The sequence below is a fragment of the Ailuropoda melanoleuca genome, chromosome 9 (genome assembly GCF_002007445.2).
Source record: "Ailuropoda melanoleuca isolate Jingjing chromosome 9, ASM200744v2, whole genome shotgun sequence".
Classification (NCBI taxonomy): Eukaryota; Metazoa; Chordata; class Mammalia; order Carnivora; family Ursidae; genus Ailuropoda; species Ailuropoda melanoleuca.
Genome location: NC_048226.1, coordinates 57960657 through 57969257, shown reverse-complemented (window position 1 = coordinate 57969257; position 8601 = coordinate 57960657). Strand labels below are relative to the sequence as shown.

Genomic DNA, 8601 nt, shown 5'->3' with positions numbered 1-8601 from the left:
GAAATAATATAGTATTGACTGTACTGATAAAGTGTTGTAAAGTTTTTCTCAGTCTCTCAAGTTTGTAATTTTTTTTAAAGATTTATGTATTTGAGAGAGAGAGAGAGCAGGGGGAAGGGCTGAGGGAGAGCAAGAGGGAGAGAGAAAATCTCAAGCAGACTGCACTGAGTGTGGGCTTGATCACAGGACCCTGAGATCATGACCTGAGCTGAAACAAGAGTTGGCATCTCAACTGACAGAGATACCCAGGGGCCCCCCAAGTTTGTAAATTTTCTTATCATTTTTGACATTACTTTTTAAAGATTTTATTTATTTATTTGTATATTTATTTGAGTGAGAGAAAGAGTGCACAGAGGGAGAATGAGAGGGAGAAGCAGACTCCCCACTGATCAGGGAGCCTGCTGTGGGACTTAATTCCAGGACCCTGAGATAATGACCTGAGCTAAAGGCAGATGCTTATCCAACTGAGCCACCTAGGCACCCGAGATTATTTTGATGAACAAAAGTTATCAGTGTCAATATAGACAAATTAATCTTATTTTGGTCAGTACATTATACATTTTCTTTATGAAAACTTCCCTTATCCCAAGAGTTTTAAAATTTTTACCTTTATTATCTAGTAAGAGTTTTGAATTATTTTTTTTAACATTTAAGTTCTTAATCCATCTGAAGTTTGTATTTGGTGTGAGATAGGAATCCAAATCTACCCTTTTGCATTTGCATAACTGTTCGATCTCCATTTATTGAACAGTTCCTCTTTTATCCCTAATTTGACATGCTAATCTCGTTCATATTAAAGTCTCATTGGTCTGTTTCTTATATTTCATTGAGCAGTTTTACTAATGCTGCACAAATACCACACTCATAGTTGTTATAGGCTATTACCTGTCCCAAAATCCAAAAGGACAAATCCCCCACCCTTCTTAAATGTCCTGGGTTTTCTTGGAACTCTTGTCTTATGAAATGTTCTCATTATTTGCTGCATAACAAACTACTCCAAAAATTAGAAGCTTAAAACCAAAAAAGAAAACACTTATTTTGCTCATGAACTTGCAAATTGACAAGATGATAGAGCGACAACTTTTTTCAACGTATTCATTGTCCAAATGAATCTGGAATCATCTGAAGCCTTGTTCACTCAACATGTCTTGCAGATTGGTGCTAACTGGGCTGGGACTTTAGCTAGGGTTGTCCACTGGTATACCTCTGCATGGCCTCTCCATGTGACCATAGCTTCCTCATGACACAGTGGAAATGTTCCAAGGAAAAGTTTCTGGACAGAGAAAGAGTGAGAGCAAGAGCAAGGGAGAGAGGAGCTAGGTGGAGCTATATTGTCCTTTATTAGTTAGTCTTAGAAAATATACACCATCCCTTTTGCTGCATTCTATCAAGCCAATCATAAAGGCCTACCAGTTTTTAAAGGGAGAGGAAATACGCTCCATGATTTGATAAGGGAGTGGAAGGTTCTGAAAAGCATAAGAGACCAGAAGTAATGCAATGCCATTTCTGGAAAATAGAATCTTCTACAAAAATTTTACATAAAACCAAAATTTGATTTGGATTTTCTATGGATCCAAGTAACAAATTGCTGAAGAAAAAATAGTTTTAGTTATACCAGCTAAATATCATCAGCTGGAACAAGCAAAAATATTTAAAGGGCCCAGATCCTTTTTCACGGATTAGTCTAAAAGGATGAATTTGGAGCTTAGAGGAAATAAAGAGTTAACGAACGTTTGAAACTTTGGATATTTTGGGATAAAGCTACAGTAAATGTGTTGTAAAGTTGTCTGAGGAGATTTGCTTTCATTTCTGGTGGATAAATGCCCAAGGGTAGAATTGCTAGATCATAGAGTAGATATAGACTTAACACTATGAGAGACTACCAAAAAGGCGTCAACATTTTAGAATCAGCTTGCCAATTTCAACAAATATGCCAACAATGAGTTTGATCAGGATTACACTGAAACTATCAATGTTAAGAGAATTGACATCTTTAATACTATTGAGTCATCTAATCCATGAATATGATATATTTATTAAGATCTTCTTTAACATCCCCAATAATGTTTTATATTTTTCAAGGTAAAGTCTTGCATACAATTTGTTGATTTATTTTTAAATATTTTATGTTTCGAATGCTATTGTAAAGGGTAATTTAAAAGATTTCTTTTCTAATTGCTTATTGCCAATATAAAGAAATGTACTGATTTTTCTGTATTGACCTTGTATACTCAGACCATGATACATTCACTTATTAGTTCTAATGATATGAGGGGGTAGAATCCACAGAATTTTCTGATTACACAATCAAATTATTCATAAATAAAGTTTTATCTTTTTCTTTCTAAACTTTGTTTGTTATGTCTCTAACTTGCCTTTTTGCAAGAGCTAGAAGCTCCAGTACAATGTGGAATAGAAGTGATGTATGCAGACGTTTTTAACTCCTTTCCAATCTTAGGAGTGGGGGAGAACCATTCAATATTTCATTGTTAAGTATAATATAAGGTCAGATTTTTATATTATAGCTATGTTGGCCTCATAAAATGAATTGGAAAGACTTTTCTTCTTTTCCTACTATATCCTCATACATCCATGTTGGGTTTCCTCCTCCCTCAGGTCAAGGCCACTATTCACAAACAAGTTCAAAGACCTCCTATCCAAGAATTTCTCAATTTTCTATCTTGGTTTTCAACTACTTTAAGATGGGACTTTGGCCAGGAAGCTACTTAAGGTATAAACTTCATTAGGCTAAAGTTTCTAATTTGAACTTGGATACTGAAAACATTAAATAAATTCTTTTTTTTCCCTGTATTTTTATATATTTTAAGTTTTTATTTTAATTCCAGTTAGTTAATATATAGTGTTATATTAGTTTCAAATGGACAATATAGTGATTTAATAATTCCATACATCACTCAGTGCTCATCTCAAGAAGTGCACTCCTCAATCCCCATCACCTATTTCGCCCATTCCTCCACCCTCCACCCCTCTGGTAACCATCAGTTTATTATGCTTCTTAACTTCTCTCTCTCTCTCTCTCTCTCTTTCCCTTAGCTCATTTGTTTTGTTTCTTAAATTTTACATATGAGTGAAATCATATGATATATGTCTTTCTCTGACTTATTTCAGTTAGCATTATCCTCTCTAGCTCTATCTATAAATAAATTCTTATTTTGGGTTCATATATATTTGATCTTACATACTGGAGATATTCAAACACCATTGATATCTGAATTACACAACTTAAATAGTCTGATATCGAAAAGGTTAAATTTTGTCAGCTAAAATTGTTAGAATAATACGGAAATTAAAATTATTTTGTGCATTATGATATTTCATTGGCTTTAAATCCATTCTATTTTTTCCCCATGGAAACATTTTCAGAGATTTCCTCCGCAAATTTGGCATAGAAGTGAGTTGTGATTTCAAAAGCATTTTATATGAACATATTTTTGTGATATTTAAAAAGGCAATATGCAAAAAGAAAGTTCAGAGACCATGTTAGCCAATTAGTCAACCACCACATAAGCTAGAGAATAAAGCAGGGATTTGGCAGCTACACCAGTATAAAATGATTTTAAAATAATCACAAAGGCTTTAACACCAATTGACAATCCTTGCCTGAGTTAATATATACCTAAAGTGGGACTTGGTAGGTCATAGAATGTGAGAATGCAGATTTAATATCTTGTCTTTTTTTTTTTTTTGTAAGTTTGGTTATGCATTTAACGTTGTCTGGAGCATTTCTAGGTAGTGGTGTGGAAGTGTTTTCAAGCCCTCCATACCTATCCTGACAAATCACTGGAATTAGAATTCTTCTAAGTTTTAAAATTTAGAAATCATACTTTTTAATTTAGAAAGTTTTCTCTGATTCCTTTGAAATTCTCATTATTTAAATGATTTTTTTTGTGTCTCTTCTTGTTTTATCGCTAGGAGCCAATAATTCTAATTATTCATCTTGATCTTCCTCCTTCAGTTTACTGGCTCTCCTGCAATATACTACAATTCATTGTTAGCCATCCATGATTTGGTATTTCTATAACATCATTAAAAGTCAGATCTTCTTGACAGAGCCAAGTCATAACATTCTGGGTGACATGGCAGATTTTAATCATTTTGCTCTGTAGCAAATTGAGCTAGTAAACTGTTTTTCTATTGCTGAGGTGTGAGGAGGAGGGATCTGCTCTGTAATTAGCTACAGGTACTTCTTTCCAACCACATGCATCAGAAGCAATTCCTCCTGGGTCAGTGTCCCCATAGACCTAACAGAAGTCTCTGGGATACAGCGGGAAGAAACTATACCTCAATGAGCAGACATGCACATCCTTTTCCTTCACATTTTTGTTGGCCCATGTCCAAAAACATAGGAATGGTATTTTTTCCCCTAAAAATCCTAAAGTTCTGAATTTGAATATGTGGGTCTCAAATACAAATTTGAGCAGGCACTCTTTGGTAGAAGAGAGAGTCAGCAATTCATGATTACATTGCTATATTCATAGAACACCTCTTCTAAGCCATTCATTTGATTTCTAAAGAGTTAATGCTGGATGACTATATTTTTCTTCTCTCTTTTTTAAAAAGATTTTATTTATTTATTTGACAGAGAGAGACAGCACAAGCAGGGGGAGCAGGAGAGGGAGAAGTAGGCTCCCTGCTGAGCAGGGAGCCCAACACTGGGCTGGAACCCAGGACCCCAGGATCATGACCCAAGCCAAAGGCAGATGCTTAACCAATTGAGCCACTGGATGACTATATTTTTCATTACCATATCTATAACAGGTATCTTCAAACATCAGAAAGTAAGCTGATGGAATTTAAAAAAATGTTAACTTAGTCTGAATCTTCTTTGAGGAGTAAAAATAAACAAAAATCAAACCTAAAAATATTAGGGGTAAAAATTCAAAGGAAATGGATTATATGTAGTGATGCCCTACTCTCTGATTGTTTTCTTTTTCCATTATTGAAAGTTTAGATGCAGGCATAAGTGCAGGTGACAACTTTTTCCTATAATATAGTTCTGATATTGAGTAAAATTTAGATCAAAGAATTATTCTAGACAACCTGTTTTTACTCATTCACATATCAATGAACTTTACTTCATTATGTCTCTTATAATTCTTGTTACTGGATACCCAGGGCAGGAATAAAAAGATCTTAGATAATGTTAATGAATTCACCAAAATCTCAACATGTTAGTACACAATACTGGATTTTTATATATTAGTGATATGGAAAGCAAAATGGTATAGAACAGAGACAAGAACTTGAAATTTAAAAGATCAGATTTCTATCTCTTAGGCTGAAACCAAAATTATAAGTGAGCTTATACAAGTTGCTATCTCTCTTGGTACTAGACCCCCATGGTCCCCCATGGTGAAAGAGTAGAATAGAACCAGGTTAATCATCAAGTCAGTTTCAGCTTCAAAGTTTCACAACCAAGTCCAAGATATATGTTATTCTGTATCTATCTCAGATTATTTGCATAGAATCTCTAGATATAGATTTCCATTTAATGGATGGCTTGGGGATTAGAAACTTTCTTATACCCTTGAAATCATACCATACTTTTACTCACTTTCTTCTCCGGCAAATATTCATGAACAAGATTCTTCAGAACTAAACAATACTCTTCATAATGTAAAACATGATAAAAAGGAAAGAAATATGCTTCAGACTGAATATGTGCATGTCATAGGCCTGTGAATCTTTTAATAGCTATTTTAACTCAGACAAATCAATCTAATTTCAATTTCCTCACCTGTAAAATGGAGATGATACCATATATTATATCACAACAATAACCTGAGAATTACAAGGATGGATGGACTTTACATTTCATAAATGTGATGAACATATGCCACCTTTATGCATTTTTGCATACTCAGTTATCAAAATAAAAGTACTTTACTACTTTCAATTTCATCTTTTTCCAGCTTGGTTTTCAGGAGTGTTTTATTTCTTTAAGATGCTCATTTTTCAATTGAAAGTGCAGCGTATAATTTAATATATATCATCTCATCCCAAATAGCCTGTTTGCAGTTACTGTGTACTTTTGGCACAACTGCATAGAACTCTCCATTATAAATGTCACCCATGATAGATACTATTGGCTATCAGGGCACTGGCATCTCTGGCTCATGGAGTAGGTCAGCAGGCAATTTTGCAGAGTGTCTGAGCAATCTACAGGAAGGACTTACTCAGCAGCAATACCAATTGCTTTTACTTAAAATTTAATTTGTATGATGAGTGCTTAAAGCAAGTTTTTACTCCTACCACCACATCAATAGCTTCCAAGAAGAAATTTCAGAGGCAGAAACAAAAGGGAGATGAAGAGGCAGAAACTTAATGGAAAACAGACAGTTTAGATGTGAAACACCAATTTCTTCTTTGACTTCCCTGACTAGCTGAGACAGCCCATGTACAAGTTTGACTATGGCAGTGAATACGTCATAGGTTCTTCTTTCTTTATCTTTTTTTGTTTTGAAACTACATTCCCCCTTAAAAACTACAAGAGATACTCTCTCTTAGGGCGCCTGGGTGGCTCAGTCGTTAAGTGTCTGCCTTCGGCTCAGGGCGTGATCCCAGCGTTCTGGGATCGAGCCCCACATCAGGCTCCTCCAATGGGAGACTGCTTCTTCCTCTCCCGCTCCCCCTGCTTGTGTTCCCTCTCTCGCTGGCTGTCTCTCTCTCTGTGTCAAATAAATAAATAAAATCTTCAAAAAAAAAGAGATACTTTCTCTGATATTAAAAACATAAGGAATACAGAACAAACACAGGCAGTTGTAGAGACTAATTCAACCACTAAATCCATAAATCAGAAGGCTCTTTGAGTCTCTTCACAGGAATGGTATGTACTGCAAATCAAAACCGTAATGAGATCACCTCTCATGTGTTAGAATGGTTATCATCAAGAAGAGACAACAGGTGCTGACAAAGATGTGGTGAAAAGGAAACTGTTACATATTGTTGATGAGACCATAAATTGGTCCACCCACTGTGGGAGGTACCTGAAAAAAATTAAAAATAAATCTACCATATGATCCAGAAATTCCACTTCCGATATATACCCAAAGGAAATGAAAACAGGATTCTGATGGGGTATCTGCACTCCGAGTTCGTTGCAGTATTATTCACAATAGCCAAGATATGGAAACAACCCATATACACATTAATGGATGAATGGATAAAAAGATGTGGTGCAGGCAGCAGCCTGGGTGGTGGGAGGAGTGGGAGGAGAGGCAGCATCCAGGCAGCCCAGCTTTTGAAGGCCCTCCCCACCTGCCACCCCACTACCACCATGCCCAAGAGGAAGGTCAGCTCTGCTGAGACAGCAGCAAAGGAGGAGCCCAAGAAGAGATCAGCAAAGTTGATCAGCCAAACCTGCTACTGCAAAAGTGGAAACGAAGCCAAAAAAAGCAGCAGGAAAGGATAAATCCTCAGACAAAAAAAGTGTAAGCAAAAGGGGAAATGGGGAGCAAAGGAAAAACAGGCTGAAGTGACTAACCAAGAAACAAGAGACTTACCTGCAGAAAACTGAGAAACTAAAACGAGGAGAATCCAGCCTCTGATGAATCAGGAGAGAAAGACGCCAATTCTGATTAATATCATATAACATGGCAGTCATCCCTGTCTCCCTTCTTGAACAACCCAGAAGAACATTTTTATCAACTATTTTGTAAATACAAGTTTTTTTAGTAGCTCTTAGAGGCATTTTTAAGAGCGAATCCCACCTCATCGCATTTTTAAGTGTAAATGGTTTTTTTTTTTTTAAAGAGATGAAATCATTTGCTGGTTTAATTTTTGGTACAACCAGAAAATAGTGGGATATTGATTATGAGAGGCTTTGATTTTCTTGGGTGTCAGCTTAACATTCCATAGATGGGGTAGTTTTTATATCCTATAATACCAAGCGTACTTAATGGCAATTTGGAGTCAGTCATGCATTTAATATGTCTTGAACATTTTAAATTACTTCTATTCTCGTGTTGTTTTGGTGAAATTGTTTCCTAAAGAAAACCACTCCTTGATCTTGGCTCTCCTTGTCAGAATTTTATGCACTCTGTAATATCTTGGTCATGGTAGTTCAGTTTTCCTAATAACGTTGTTAATGTGCTATGCAAGATTGAAAATTTGAGTATGTAGTGTATATGATACTAAATTGTGAATTAATGGGATTTAACAATGTAACAGCATATCAACATTTAAAGATATTCATACTTGATACGCTGTTTAGGAAAATTTGCCTCCAAATTTTAAGCTGGAAGGTCACTGGAATAACTTTTAGAAAAGAATCACAACTTCATGATTTTCTAGATTTTTGGTATATATGTTAAGCATTGTGTACAAATTGAAATGTCTGTACTGATCCTCAGAACAACCAATAAGAACTCAATTGTGAAATAATTTCTCAAAGCACATTAAGAAAAGATGTGGTACATATACACAATGGAATATTATTTGGGCAGGAAAAAGGAATCTATCCTTTCATTCGCAACAACATGGATGGACTTTGAGCACATTATGCTAAATGACATAATTCAGACAGAGGAAGACAAGTATTGTACTATATCACGTATATGTGAAATCTAGAAAAGTTAAACC

At 35.4% G+C, this 8601-nt stretch overlaps 1 pseudogene; it reads left to right on the top strand.

The window, feature by feature from the left end:
- The first annotated feature begins 7297 nt into the window (after positions 1 to 7297).
- LOC105237534 lies at positions 7298 to 7602 on the top strand (annotated as a pseudogene).
- Positions 7603 to 8601: the final 999 nt, after the last annotated feature.